The following is a 15,898-nucleotide window of genomic DNA, read 5'->3' as shown; positions in this document are numbered from 1 at the left end:
ATCTGGAGTTCAGCTTCCTTTGAAAACAGGCTGGGCTCACACACGTGACTTCATTCCACACATACCCACTCTCCCCTCTGCCTCCCTCAACCCTTCATTCCAAATCCAGCTGATTATCTCCTTAGCCTAGAACACGAGGCCAGCAGCCCTGCCTCCTTGCTTAACACAGTGTCTGATTCTTGTGTCCTTTCCTTTCACCTGGGTTTTTAGGGGTTGCATTTGCACTGATATCACCTTTTTATCCTTACTCACAATGCCTACCTATCCCCCCACTAACCCTCCTGAAAGGGAGGCCCTGAGCTTTCCCCAGCCCCTATGCCAATGACCGCAGCTGATGGACTGGAGGTGGGTCCCTGCCACAAAGTCAGCCAGTCTCTTGGTTTGTTGGCCGCCTCTGAGGTGGCTTGACTTGAAAAGCTGAGCTGGGCCAATCAAATGCTCTCTTGAAGGAAATAATACAGTTCCCAGAGGAAATATCTAGAGAATGAGGGGATTAGCAGTGGGAGACGAAGTTGAAAAGAAGTTTTGAGATGGCATCAGGACCACCAGAGGTCAGGAAAGCCTGGCTTCTCAGGAAGCCGTCATGCAGAGAAGATGCAGGGAAGGGATGAAAGAGACAAAAACGGCTGTCCTGATGACTCTAGGCCCAGCCCTTGTGACTGAAGATAGCTGAGAACTGGATTAAGCAGTAACTTGTCATGTATCATTAACTGGGTTTCCTGGTAATGGGCTCTGAGAAGGAGGGTTGCAAGCAGAAAGGTGACTGGGAGATGCTTTTGAGAGAGACACTGGTAAGAAGGTGAAGGAAGAAGGACTGGATTGGGGAAGAGAGGTGAAATGCAGGTGCAGCTGAGTCTTGACTGATCCTTTGGAGAGTTCTGGAGCCATGATGACCTTCAGAATTGTCCCAGAATTGAGGCAAAGGGGCTGGGCTTTTTACCACGCATTGGCTGCTCACTGGTCATGGACCACCCCCAAGAGGGAGCAGAACCTGGAAGCAGGCACTTCTGTGCAGCTGAAGAAAGTTCTCACTGAGGAGTGTGGCTGGGAGCCATCAATAGCCACGCTTGCCAGTATCTGGGGATACGGGTACCAGGGCAAGAAGAGGGGATCTGTGTGGAGTAGCACAGTTCCTTTGTGACCATTCTCAACACACACACACACACACACACACACACAAACATACATTGTACATTGTCCATTGAGGGCAGAGATGTGTCCTGTGGTGTTTCTTACTTCAAGCCTAGCACCTACCACAAGGTACTATTAGAGTTTGATTCAACGGGTATACGTTGAGCACCTACATTGCGCCAAGCGTCATGCTAGGCATACTATTTGGATTATCTCACAGAACCCTCAAAGTGGTTTGTAAAATATAAATCTTTGTAAAGTACAAATTTTTAGCACCATTTTATAGAAGCAGAAATTGAATCTCAGAAAGCAACTTGCCTATTCAGCCAACAACAAGTAAGGGCAAGACCCATGTCCGGCCAAGATAGCTAATCGCCTACCCAATACCCATTCTCTTCTATTTCCTTACTGATGGGACTCTGATTTTGGGTGGGGGTGGGGCTGACTTACACACAGCTAAAAGACTACATTTCCCAGCTCTCCTTGTGCTTAATGGGTGGTCAGTGAGACATAAATAGAAATCATTAGATGAGACTTTCAGGAAGTTCTTGGAGAGGAGGCATTAACTCAGCTTGAAGACTCACCTTCTTCCCTTCCACGTTTTCCCTCCTCCCTGGAAGTGGCCAGGGTGTCAGAAGTTGCAGCAACCATCTTGGTTTGAAGACGGAAATCCCATTATTGAGTTGGCAGAACAGAAAGATAAAGGAAACCTGAGACATCACAATTTACCCATCAATCTTAGAAGGCCCATTTCCATCTGTTTAAGACCCTTGTTAGTTTAGAATCTTTGGTTCCTTACAGATATACTAAATTACAGTTCATTATTCTGCTATCTTGTAGATTAAACCCAATATTGCATTTGGATTCCTTGGCCCAGGAAATCACATGCTGAAAATATACTTTTGCCACAGTTGGAAATTCTAATTGACAAATTAGAAGATTTTTGAAAAAGTACTAGAATGCTTAGTTCCCACGCTAACATATGACATACTTCAGATTGAATTAATAATAATAATACCCTACTTTTATTTAGCTCTTGTGGAATGTGCATCATCTAATTTGGTCTTTGTAATTTGGTCTCTGTATGAAATAGACAGGGAAGTGTCTATTTTGCAATTTATTCATTAAAGAAACTGAAATTCAGAGAATCTTCAAGTCTTGGGTCAATAAAGGATCTTAAGTCATCTGATCATGTCAATCTCATGCTCAATGTCTTTCAGTTTTCTTCTTCCCTACAGAATAGAATCCAAACTTCTTAGACATTTAGTGACTTTAAAATGATCCCAGCCTATTTCTTCTACTCTGTTTCCTCCCAACATGAATCAGTGTCAGATAGTATTGCTGCCAGCTAAAGGAGAAGAAAATGGGGTTGACAATCAAAACTTAGCCTGGGTTCCTTCCAAAAATGGAAACTGAGACAAAAACTTGAGTCAGATAGTCTATTTGGGAGTTGATCCCAGAAGAGTGAGGTACAAAAGAAAATGAACTAGGGAAAGAAGAAAAGCCAATTTAAAGAGTATGTCATTATGCTGGTCCCCACTGGGGTCATTGGGCCTCAATACTGCCAGGGCTGCCTGAGGAGCACACAGAATTCTTGAAATTGTCTGCTGGAGAAGTATTTCTCTGTTGACTTCCATCTCCCACTACTTGATGGTTGTCCCAGAAGACCTTAACTGCCTCACCCTTCTGGGCTGCACACGTGTGAAAGCCAAGCATCCCACGTGGCAGCATTGGAGAAAGCTTGGGGACACAAAATCAGTGGAATGAAAAAATGGAACAAAATAGAGATTTCAGAAATAGACTCTTTCTAACATAGTCAAAAGATTTTGACAAAGATGCCAAGATACTTAAAATGGGGGAAAGATAGGCTTTATAACAACGGTATTAGAACAACTGAATATCAATATGGAAAAAAAAAATGGAACCTGACCCATATATCAAACCATGCCAAAAAAGTAACTCAAGAGAATTCATAGACCTGGGAATTCCCTGGTGGTTCAGTGGTTAGGACTCAGCGCTTTCACTGTCATGGCCCGGGTTCAATCCCTGGTTGGGAAACTAAGATTCCACAAGCTGTGTGGCTTGACCACAAAAAAAAAAAAAAAAAAAAAAAAAAAATCAAGAATCTGTTAGCAAGGGAGAAGAACAGAGACTGTGTATTGGGTAGTCACCTTACAGTGTCTGTCACGTCACCCTAAATTCTATCCATAAAAAAGAGTCTTATTTCCCAATTTATTCCATGCTTTTCTATATAGCCAGTTCTTACCTCGTAGCATCTGCAAGATCTGGAGTGATCTTGCACTTTGTCTTTACTTAATTTCTTCTTAGTCTTTAAAACTCAGGACCGTTTTACCACAAATACTATATACATATTTAAAAACTCAGGGCAGATATCATCTCCTTTTGAATGCTCATCCTCCCTTCCTCCCTCTCTTCTTAATGTGGATTAAATGGTCCTCATTAGGAATACCTGAACTCCCCCAAAACATACCTGCTGGATTGCCTATGAAACCAAAAACCAAGTCACTTCCTTTTTTTTTTTCTCACAGTGGTACCAAGTCAAGACATGTCTCAGTGCTTTTGCATTTCCTGATTCTAATCCCTGCTGGATGTTTAGTTTTATTTCTGCCATTTGATTCTTGAAGATACCTCAAAATCTTTAAAATCTTGTAATAAGTTTTCTTTTTTGTTTGTGCTAACTCACACTGGTTTGTTACCTGAACCCAAAGAATCCTAATTAATGCTGGATCCCTTGCTTGATGGTGTCATACCATTTCCTAGGGAGACAGAGACAGTCAGTGCTCACTAAGTATCTCTGAGCTCCCCTATCTTTCCTGGCTTCCATGGAATTCACCTAAGGTGGCCACGTGACCCATCCTGACCAATGGACTATGAGCAGAAATGATGTATTTTACTTATGGGCCAAGACAGTTAAGAGCCAATGTTCCTCCTCCATCTTCTTTACCCCACTGTGACAACAATGTGTCCCTTATGCTATGATTATAAGAAGGCAGAGGGTCTCCTAACCTACACTGGACTTTGCATGAGCAAAAAACTAAACTTTTTTTCATGATAAGCTACTGAGATGTGGAGAGCAGGAAGGGATGTTATGCAGGAGCTACCATTAATTACATCATTATATTCACTAAATTATAGCTATACTGGTCTCTTTCATTAGACTGTGACCTGTCTGAGGTCAGTAGCAGGTTTTCATCGTCTAACTCCAGCATCAACCCCTAGAGGGCCTGGGACATAACATTTGCCCATTAAATGTGTGTTGAATGAGTTACAAGTGAATGAATCACCCCACCTGATGTTTTAAAGACTCAAATGAATGCTTACTAGTAACCCAAGGAATCTAGAAACTTCCCAAGCAGGAAATTGAGCCTAGAGTCTTCTAACTCCAAGCCATGGGATCACTTTCATCACTGTGGATGGATTATGGGAACTATGAATTAACTCCAATGTATGGCAGTCCAGCACACAGTCTGCCCATGTGTAACTTTCTAGGGCAATTATTCTGGAAAGTCATTTCTGGGAAAGGGCCCAAGAATGTACAGCTGAGGAGAAAGACTTCTTTAAACATTGACTGCTTCTGTTGCTCTGGTCATGACACTCTGAAAACAACACAAGTCAGAAGCCTCCTAGGGGACAGAGGAGCATCTGTCCTTGCCAAAATTTGCACATTCCTGTTAAACAATTTCTCTGGAGTTAACAAAGGGCAAAGCGAGCAGGGAAATTCTTAAAATCCCACAATTAGAGTCAAAAAGTCAATGCAAGTACAGGGTAGGAAAACAGATTTTATGACAGGTTGTGTAAGTATCTGAATTAACCACAAACTCAGTAATAATGAAGATAAAATTTGCTTTGCTATTGCCAACGGAATGAGTCTACTGTGTGTCAAGTACTGAACTGGATTGTATACAACATTTTAAAATTTTATTTATTTATATGTGGCTGCGCTGGGTCTTCGTTGCTTTGCACAGGCTTTCTCTAGTTGCGGCAAGTGGAGGCTACTCTCCAGATGCAGTGCATGGGCTTCTCATTGTGGTTGGCTTCCATTGTTGCAGAGCACAGACTCTAGAGCACGCAGGTTTCAGGAGTTGCAGCTTGTGGGCCCTAGAGCTCAGGCTCGGTAGCTGGGGCATACCGGCTTCGTTGCCTCTCAGTATATGGAATCTTCCCAGACCAAGGATTGAACCCACATCAATCTGAACTGGCAGGCAGATTCTTAACTACTGGACTACCAGGGAAGTCCCCTGAACTGGATTTAGATATACCATCCTTTCTTAGTCCTTACAGTAAAGTGATGAGGTATCTAAGGTGCTTTCCATGTTACAGGTGAAGAAAATGGGTTTAGAGTAGTTATGAGACTTGCTGAAGGTCACAAAGCTGGTAAAGGGTTAATATAGGACTCAAACTGAGGCTTTTTGAACTCCAAAGTCCACGGTCTAGACTCTTAGATGTGATCAAATGTGATTCTTTTATTTGAAGGTCTCAGAAATCCACTGGGTTAGACAAAGGACTGTTTTAGTTCACAGAATCCAAGAAAGATTAATTGACAGTCTACTGGAACGACAGGGCTGGCACATGGAGCTTCCAGATACCTGAAGGCTTCTAGCGCCCCCTCACGCTCCACCCCTCCACCTCTCCACCTCTAGGGCTCCCTTCTTCTTCTCTCGATGTCCTTTTGCCACACATGGCCCATACCTCACATCCCTTAGCTCCTGCCAGCAGAGAGAATCTGACTTGCCTCAGTTCCAGTCTGAAAAACTCCAGGGCAGGAATCTAATGGGCCAGCTTGGGTCCAGAACTGATCTGTTCTGGCCATGGAGGTGGGCCATCTAAAGAACAGGGCAGCTCCTTGTTTGTTTGGAAGAGGATGAAGTGTCTGAAAAAAACCAAAATGGTCAAAGGAAATAGAAAAGCATAGCTTGAAGCACTTTATGGGGTGGATAGGCTTCCTGTTACCTTTAAACATCTGAAGGATGGTCATGAGGAAAATGGAGGGAGTGATCCGGTCACGATGGGACCAATGGATACAAGTTTATAGGAGACAGACTTTAGGTGCAGATTTAGCATCCATTGGCACATGCTTCCCATGTGCCAGCTAGTATATGGAGTTCCTCACAACAACTCTGTCAGATAAATTTCATTACTTCTGCTTTACATGTGAGAAAACAGACCAAGATCAGTAAAGCAAATTGTCCAAGCAGCAGGGATTTGAATCCCAGTGTTCCGTCTCTGCTGTTTCCACAGCACCATTCTGCTTTTTCACGTACAACTCTGTCCAAAAGGAACTGAGATTTTTCTAGGAGCGAGGGGCTGTCCATGCCCAAAAGTCTCTCTGCAGGCATCTGTCACCAGCCATCTTCTCAGGACTTGATGAAGATGCATTTCAAGATGGGAGATGTGGTTGGACTGGAAACCCCTAAGACCTGACCCAATTTTGAATCAGTCAATTCTTCAAGCTTTTGTAAATCTTTTTTTAAAGGCTGTCCCCCATACGCTGCTCCAGGTTGCTCTGTGCTCTGCTCTGAGCCTCACAATGCTGACCTGAATGCATTGCAATGTAGCTCCGGGTGCTCTGGCTTCCAGTGGGTTCTGTCTGGTAGGGAACTCCAGCAGGAGGTCAAGGAGGGGAGTGAGTGGCTCTGTGAGGTCACTCTGGTGGGCTATTGGCTCAACTAAGCATCACTGCGCCTCTAACTTGGCTTGCTCTGCACAACTCTTACTCCTTCTCGGTTCTGTTAACCCCTTCCTTGTCTCTTCTCTTTGGCCTACAGGCAGTAACAGCTCTGTCTTTTCTATACCCAAGGTCCTACAGCATTTCTTGAGGTTCCCCTGCACCCCTAAGCCTTTGTAAATAATCCCCTTGAACCTTCCTCAAACTGCTTAAAGTGTGCGCTCTGTTTCCTATTGAGACAATGACTGATTAAAATAACTTTTTCCAGATTATAGAGTCTATATGATAATTACATTTTTTTAACATGCTCTGTGTGGGCCTTTCAAGTATAGACTAAAGAAGAAAATAAAAATCATTTATAATCCTACTCCTTTCAATTAGCAATAAACCTCATTGGCTACAATACTGCCACTGCTCAAAGTTTATAATCCCACTCCTTAAGAGAGTTAACATTTGGGGGCATTTGTTCCCAGCAGTTTTCTGAGCACATATTATGGGGTTTCTTTTTAAGTTTTTTTTTTAATTGTGGTAAAATATAAACAATATAAAAGATAACCATTTTCATCATTTTTAAGTATACAATTCAGTAGCATTTTAAATACATTCACAATATTCTGTAACCATCATCACTATTTCCAGAACTTTTTAAAAAGAGTTTATTTACTTTAGAGCAATTTCAATTTCAGAGAATAATTGAGAGGAAGGTACAGAGATTTCCCGCATACCCTCTGTCCCCACACATGCATAGCCTCCTGCATTATCAACAGTCCCCACCAGAGTGGTACCTTTGTTACAACTGAGGAACCAGCATAGACACATCGTAATCACCCAAAGTCCACAGTTTACATGAGGGTTCACTTTTTTTAAAAAAATGCTTTTTTGTTTTGTTTTATTTATTTACTTATTTGGCTGCGCTGGGTCTTAGTTGTGGCATGCAGGATCTTCAGTCTTCGTTGTGGCGTGCAAGGTCTTCAGTTGCGGCATGTGGGATCTAGTTCCTTAACTGGGGATCAAAAGCATCCCCTCTGCATTGGGAGCACGAAATCTTAACCACTGGAATGCCAAGGAAGTCCCTAGGTTTCACCCTTGTTATGTAGTATATCCTACAGATTTAGACAAATGTATAATGGCATGTCACCACCTTTATAATAACATACAGAGAAATTTCTCCACCCTACAAGTCTTCTGTGCTCTGCCTATTCATCCTTCCCTGCCCTATATATGTTTCTTAAGCATGTATCATGAGTATTTCCTTGTGTCATTAAAAGCTACACATATATATTCACATACATCATATTTCCAAGTTGCTATGCTACGATATAGTGTGACGGGTTTTCCACTTTCCAATTTAGGTTATTTATATTTGTTGATATCATAAATGTCACTGTTAGGATTATCCTAATTCATAAGTCTTAGGCCAAACGTCTAATTATGTCCTTGTTAGTGTTAGTCGCTCAGTCTTGGCCCACTCTCTGCGACCCCATGGACTGCAGCCCGTCAGGCTCCACTGTCCATGAGATTTTCCAGACAAGGATACTGGAGTGGGTTGCCATTTCCTTCTCCAAATTATGTCCTTGGGTCCTTCAAAATGTTGACACTCAAGTAACACCCAATACATTGTACACACTAGAGGGAGCTTGAGAGTTCTCAGAAACAATCATTTTTTGTGTGTGCCCTGGTGAAGAATGAAAGTAACCTGCCAAGACTGGCCGAAATATTAAAGGCATTTGAGGGCTTCCCTTCACCACTGGGAAAGCTATGCCTGATCTCATGATGAAACAATGCAGGCATTTTCTTCTCAGGCCTCATCCCATCGTGGGTCAGCAGCAGAGCTCAGTATTTTGATTGATGACAAGCGTGGTCATGAATCTTTAGGTCTCTGGATGACCAGTGGGTGAGTGCAAAGGCTGTGCTGAGTCTGTGAAGAAAGGTGCGGTGAGCAGGCTCTGTGAGGAGGCCCCACCCAGCCCCAGGGAACAGCAGCACCCAGGGTCCCTGAGCTGCAGGCCAGACCTCACCGTGGAACCCGCTGGACAGGTTCCCTGCCGCTGTCGCGGTGGTAACTGCCCTTAACCAGGGCCCAGGATCACCAGCAAATGTGTGGGCGGCAGGCAGTGTGACCAGACCTCCTGGACGGACTCAGAGGAGGTGGGGGCAGGGACCTGGCACTCGAGCCTTTTTGGCTCCTCTATGACCCCCTCCCTCCTTTCTAGATGGTTCTTATAGCAGAAGATTCTGACACAGGGACAGACTGACAGAGCCCCTGCAGTCAAGAGTAGCTGGGCAAATGCAGCTGAGAAAAGAGGGAAAAGAGACGGGGGGTGTGGGCAACTTCGGCGTCAATCCTACAACTCCCAGGGGCTAAGATGGCACCGTCTGTTGCCCTTGAACCAAGGATCTTGCCTTTTCTCCTCCTCCGCCCCCACCTCCTCCCAACCCCCACCTGACAACCCCGAGCCCCCTTCCCTGCCCCAGCTCCCTCTTCTCGGGGGGGTTAGCCTCAACATACTTGCTCATTTGTGCAGAAGATAAACTAAGACCCTCTTTCCTTGAAACTATAAACACAGGAAGAATTTTGCCTGTACGCCAGAGTGCTCACGAGACCTGGGAAGGAAGGATTTTCATAGTTGGCAGAAGTGGTAAGCTTTGGGGAAGGTGGATCTAGTCAGGTTCAAGGACCTGTGCTTTCAAATGCTAAAAGCAACACAGGTAAAGGTAGAACTTTCTCTTAAAACCTTGGTTCTTCCATCTTCACTGCATAAAATCACCTAAAAAGTTTTACAAAATCGCCACTCCCAGAGCAAGCACATCAAAATCTCTGAGGATGGGACCCATCCACCAATGGCTCTGAAGCCACAGGTGACTCCAATGTGTAGCCAAGGTTGAGAAGCAACAGCCTTAAAAGGGTAATGAAAGAAGGCCAAGGCTTTAATGAATTGATGAACGTATAAATTTCATGGCCATATTTCCAGTCTATACTTAGGTGTTTTATTTCTTTAAACTTGCCTTATAATGCATCCTGGCCTTCACTGACAAAGCCAATTAGAGATCTGTAAACAAGTTATAATTTTAATAGATAAATTTAATGAGGAAAAAAAATCTTGTGTCACTCGGCTCAGTGAGTTACCCGCACATGAAGAAAGCTTTGTTCGCTGGCACAACACAGGTCACCTTCTTTCACTGAGCAGGCAGATGGCTTGGGAGAATGGAGGAAAGCTCATCAAAGCAAAAACGCAAAGCTGGCAGGTTGAGAAGCTGGGGGAACATCAGATAAATACCCCAGGGAAGGATTCTGTATTTTAGGTGCAGCAGAAGAGCCTTCTGAGGCCATGGGGTGAGGGCACAGGTCGGGAGCTTACCAGGGTGGCATACCTTCATTCAGGACCCCTTTAGACTAGACTTTGGTTAGCCCAACAGGCAGCAAAGCCAACATTCATCAAATCTTAGAGCCTCAAAATTCAGCCCCCTGTTTTCTGTGCCCTCTTCTCTCCTCAACCCTAGCCCCCACTCCTCTTTGGTCTTTCAAGGAATAGCGTAAGATCCAGAAGGAGCAGGATCTTGGGGTCAGAACAACATGAGTTCCCAGCCTAGCTCCATCGCTTATTAGCTACGTGTTGTTGTTTAGTCCCTAAATTGTGTCCAACTCTTGCAGCCCTATGGATTGCAGCCTGCCAGACTCCTCCGCCCATGGGATTTCCCAGGCAAGAATACTAGAGTGGGTTGCCATTTTCTTTCTCCAGAGGATCTTCCCAACCCAGGAATCGAACCTAAGTCTCCTGCTTAGCAGGTGGATTCTTTACCACTGAGCTACCTGGGTCAGTTCTTATTTATTACCAATAAATATTAGTCCTTATTTATTATTGTTTACCAGATACTTTTAATAGAGCCTGGCAGTCCATTCCAAGGAGTACTGTGCTGCATCAGTCGTATCCAACTCTTTTCCACCCCATGGACTGTAGCCCATCGGGCTCCTCTGTCCATGGGATTTTCCAGGCAAGAATACTGGAGTGGGTTGCCATTTCCTTCTCCAATTAACTACGGGACAGATGTGCGATGTTTAACCTTTCAGGGCTTCAGTTCTCAGACAGGAACTCAGGGGTGGATGTGGGAGTGTGGAGTGCTGCTGGGTCAGCCCTGCATCGCCCATGGATTAAGGTGGAATCTTCTACTGCCCTTGGATTAAGGACTTTGCTCTTCCCACCTGGGTTTATCTTCCCAGGGACTGGTCCCTCTGATGAGCTGTATTCTACTTGTTTATTTCTGCAGGAGGTAAAGTCAGTGAAATCTTCAGGCTCAGCCAAGAGGGGCCTCTACTCTGGTCCCCACTGTCTAGAGGGCCTGTTCTGGTATTCCTTTGCTGGTACTTCTCCCTGCTGAGTGAGGGATTCATGGGACGAAAGCCCCTTAGAACCTTGCTCCCCATCCAGGCCATGTTACAAGGGCTGGGACCCTTGAAATCCCCTGTCCAGATGGACCTGAATCCACTTCAGGGTCTGTGGGGGCTGCTCCGCAGATCCATTCTCTGGATGTGCTAGACTGTCTGTCTGAGGCCTGGTGGAGACCAAGGACCGCTGCTGGGGAGGGCGTGATGGGGATGGAGGTGGACAGGGCAGAGACTTCTGGTTTCCTCACAGGCATGTTCTGTTCATGTCTTAGGACAGACGCAGGCCTGAGAAGAGGACACTCTCTCTGCCCTTCCGCCCTCTCAGCTCAGAACTCTAATGAGCCTCGGAATTCTAAACTCCACCTTAGCTCCCCAGGTCATTCTGAAGCTATTCGTCAGTTTCGGAGGGTAGCACATACTTTACTTATCAGCTCTTAGGGAAGCCCAGGTGGCTCAGTGGTAAAGAATCTGCCAATACAGGAGACACAAGAGATGCGGGTTGGATCCCTAGGTCAGAGAGATCCCCCTGGAGTAGGAACTGGCAACCCACTCCAGTATTCTTGCCTGGAAAATTCCATGGACAGCAGAGTCTGGTGGGGCCATGGGGTCTCAAAGAGTTGGACACGACTGAGCACTATTCACACACACTGTTTGACTTTTAACTCTAAACCATTGACACATAGGGTATGCGGTATGTGGACCTCCATCTGTGCTATTATCCTGCAAACGTTACCTGCAGGCCTCATGGAAAACAATAATATTATCATTTAGATTGTGAGGATTCAATGCAAAAAATGACATGAGGGCATAGTAGGTGCTCAGTAAGGATTATTCTCTTGTACCTTTCAGCACATCAATGTTACTAAAAAAAAAATGCAGTTTCAGAGGAGACTCCTTCCCTAGGCAGGGCCACCACCTTCTTCTTTTTCGGTTCCAGGGTGCGCTTCACGCTATGTTGACTTACTGGGGCTAACATGCCCTCAGGCCTTTCCACCGAGAGGCTAATGCACATTTGAGAGCCGAGCTCTAGTCCCTCAATTAACTCTGGTGGAAAAAAAGTGGCTCTTAAGCCAACCAGGAAGGCTGCGGGCCCTTCTAAAGTGGCTCTGGGGTGAGGTGGCCTCAGGGCAGGTGGGGCCTGGGGAGCCCAGGCCTTACGGATTGGCCGGTGAGCTAGAGAGACTTGTGGAGAGAAATTCCTGGGTTGGGAAGCAGGGAGGGGACCCTGAGAGTTTGTGGGCAAAGGTACCTTGGCCTGAGTTCAGGAATGGTACCTGGAAAACCAGCAGAGCTTCCTGAAGGGCCAGGGAAGAGGGGAGGGGGCAATGAGAGCTGACTGACTGGGACTTGGCAGGTCAGGACTCAGGGAAGCCAGACAGGAACCAGTTCTGTTGGAACCAGCCGAACTGGTTCACTTTGCTACGTATCTCAAACTTGCTGTGGTATATCTGCTTTATACTTCAAGTACATTTATCCTTCACATTTTAAACAGCAAATGGTGCTGTGTGTGTGTGTGTTTTAATTTATTTTTTATTGAAGGATAATTGCTTTACAGAATTTTGTTGTTTTCTGTCAAACCTCAACGTGAATCAGCCACAGGTATACATATATCCCCTCCTTCCTGAACACCCCTCCCATCTCCCACCCTATCCCATCCCTCCAGGTTGACACAGAGCCCCTATTTGAGTTTTCTGAGCCATAGAGCAAATTCCTGTTGTCCATCTATTTTACACATGGTAATGTAAGTTTCCATGTTACTCTTTCCATCCATCTCAGCCTCTCCTCCCCTCTCCCCATGGCCATAAGTCTGTTCTCTATGTCTGTTTCTCCATTGCTGCCCTATAAATAAATTCTTCAGTACCACTTTTCTAGATTCTGTATATATGCATTTGAGTATGATATTTATCTTTCTCTTTCTGACTTACTTCACTCTGTATAATAGGTTCTAGGTTCATCCACCTCATTAGAACTGACTCAAAGACTTTCCTTTTATGGCTGAATAGTATTCCATTGTGCATATATATGTACCACAACTTCTTTATCCATTCATCCGTTGATGAACATCTAGGTTGCTTCCATGTTCTAGCTATTGTAAATAGTGCTGCAATGAACAATGAGATACATGTGTCTTTTTCAATTTTGGTTTCCTCAGGTTATGTGCCTAGGAGTGGGATTGCTGGGTCATATGGTGGTTTTATTCCTAGTTTTTTAAGGAATCTCAATACCGTCTTCCACAGTGGCTCAATCAATTTACTTTCCCACCAACAGAGAAAGAGCGTTCTCTTGTCTCCACACTCTCTCCAGCATTTATTGTTTATAGATTTTTGGATGACGGCCATTCTGACCGGTGTGAGGTGATACATGTAAAAGAACGAAATAAAAACACTTCATAACACCATACACAAAGATAAACTCAAAATGGATTAAAGACCTAAATGTAAGACCAGAAACTATAAAACTCTTAGAGGCAGAACACGCGACAACATAAATCAAAGCAAGATCCTATATGACCCACTTCCTAGAGTAATGGAAATAAAAACAAAAATAAACAAATGGGACTTTATTAAACTTAAAAGCTTTTGCACAGAAAAGGAAACTATAAGCAAGGTGAGAAGACAACCCTCAGAATGCAAGAAAACAATAGCAAATGAAACAACTGACAAAGGATTAATTTCCAAAATATACAAGCAGCTCAAACGGCTCAATACCAGAAAAACAAACAACCCAACCAAAAAAGTGAAAAAAAGACCTAAACAGACATTTCTACAAAGAAGACATACAGATGGCTAACAAACACACGAAAAGATGCTCAGCATCACTTATTATTAGAGAAAGGCAAATCAAAACTACAATGAGGTGCTGTGTTTTATTTATTTATTTTTTTCATTTATTTTTATTAGTTGGAGACTAATTACTCTAGAGGTGCTGTGTTTTAAAATCAGAAAATGGCCCTGGGTGAATGAGGACATGCAGGCCGAGGGAACAGAATGTGTCAAGAACTGGAGGCTGACAGGAGGTGCTATGTCACAGGAGAGTGAAAGATGAAAATCAGAGAATGGTGGAGGATGGAAGCAGGAGAGGCTGCAAAGATGATCTGGTCCTTTTGAACTGGCCCTGAAGCATTCTGATGTGGCTTCATGAATCACAGAGAGAAATGCCCTTCAAGACCCTCTAATATGATTTCCCTCTCATCAGGAAACTCTCATTTCCTACAAACTTTAGAGAATTTTTTCACTTTGGTTATCGCATGTTAAGGAACGTCTAACCTGTGTATTGGTTGGACCTCATGTTGGTTGAATTTTTAATCTATCTCTCCTTAGCTATCTGTGTATATTTTAATCTCTCATTAGCTATCTATCCGTATATATTTTTAATCATCAGAAATAGAAATTTCTTTAGAAACAAATAAAATTTATTTTTTAATCACAGGGAAGTTCATCTTGTCCCACTTAGTTCTAGGAAACAGATTCTTGAAAATCACTCCTAAAAAAAATTCCTGTAGCCTCAGATGTCAAAAACAAACTTTATTAGTATTTTCAACGTATTCAGATGCTGGGGCTGTAACTCCCAGAAACAAGATCTGTTTGATCATCCAGAATAGTATTACGTTCCCTCAAGGTCAAGAAATGTGAGCTGACATTGAGGCAAAGTATAACAACTCTCAGGCCTTCCCTGGTGGTCCAGTGGTCAAGAGTCTGCCTTCCAATGCAAGGGACTCAGGTTCAATTCCTGAGTGGAGAAATAAGATCCCACATGCCACTGGGCAACTAAGCCTTTGTGCCACAACTACTGAGCCCACAGGCCACAATGAAGAGCCAGTGCAATTATCCTTCAGTTAAAAAATAAACAAATTTTAAAAAAGGAAACAAGCCAACAAAAAAAAGCCAGTGCAGCCAAAAAACAGTAAACAACAACAAATTAATTACTTAAATAAATAAAAACCTTTCAATTTATACTCTGCCAAATTGTATCTGAAGGGTCTGGGGGTTAAGGATGCAGAAAATTCACCTCTATATCTATCCTACATCCACCCTCCATGCCTGCTTTCTAATTCTCTATATCGCCCCTCATGTTAAACCCAGGTTGGCAACTTTTGATGATAAACACTAGTTCTTTATACCTATTGTTGGTACAAATGCAACATTGTTTATTTGCCAGATCCCCAAGAGGCAAAGATCCTAATTAATCTATTAAGGCTTTTCTTGGAAAAAAGTCAGACCTTTCAGATGGAAAACCTGGGTGGATATCATCAGTGTGTTTTGCAACAGGTCTGGCCAGATTGCTCCAGACAAATCAGCCAGTTACTGCTCAGCACTTTTGTGTGGTTCAGGCAAGCCAGGAATTAGCCGGCTAAGAATATAGAAGAGGGAGCACTCCTGATTGAGACTGTTAAGCAGGGGGCCTGAAGCATCTGCCAGGTCAATGTCCAACGCCCTCTGCAGTGGAACAGCTGTGCCCATGTCTCAAGACCTGGGACTAGAAGAGGGGGGCCTCAGACACCCCCTGGCATGTCCCTGTAATCTTCCAAAGGGTGTACTTGAGGGTGGAGGCTCAGCTCTGCTGAGTGAAACTCTCTCCTGAGGCTCTTCCTGATGGGCATGGCCACTCATTGTAAGGAGGTTAACCAGACCCCCCAGAAAGGCCTCCCAGGGAAGCATGGTACTGGAGTCAGCCTGGAAGGAGTGGGAAATTTGGTT

The sequence above is a fragment of the Cervus canadensis genome, chromosome 30 (genome assembly GCF_019320065.1).
Source record: "Cervus canadensis isolate Bull #8, Minnesota chromosome 30, ASM1932006v1, whole genome shotgun sequence".
Classification (NCBI taxonomy): domain Eukaryota; kingdom Metazoa; phylum Chordata; class Mammalia; order Artiodactyla; family Cervidae; genus Cervus; species Cervus canadensis.
This window is presented reverse-complemented; position numbering follows the sequence as displayed.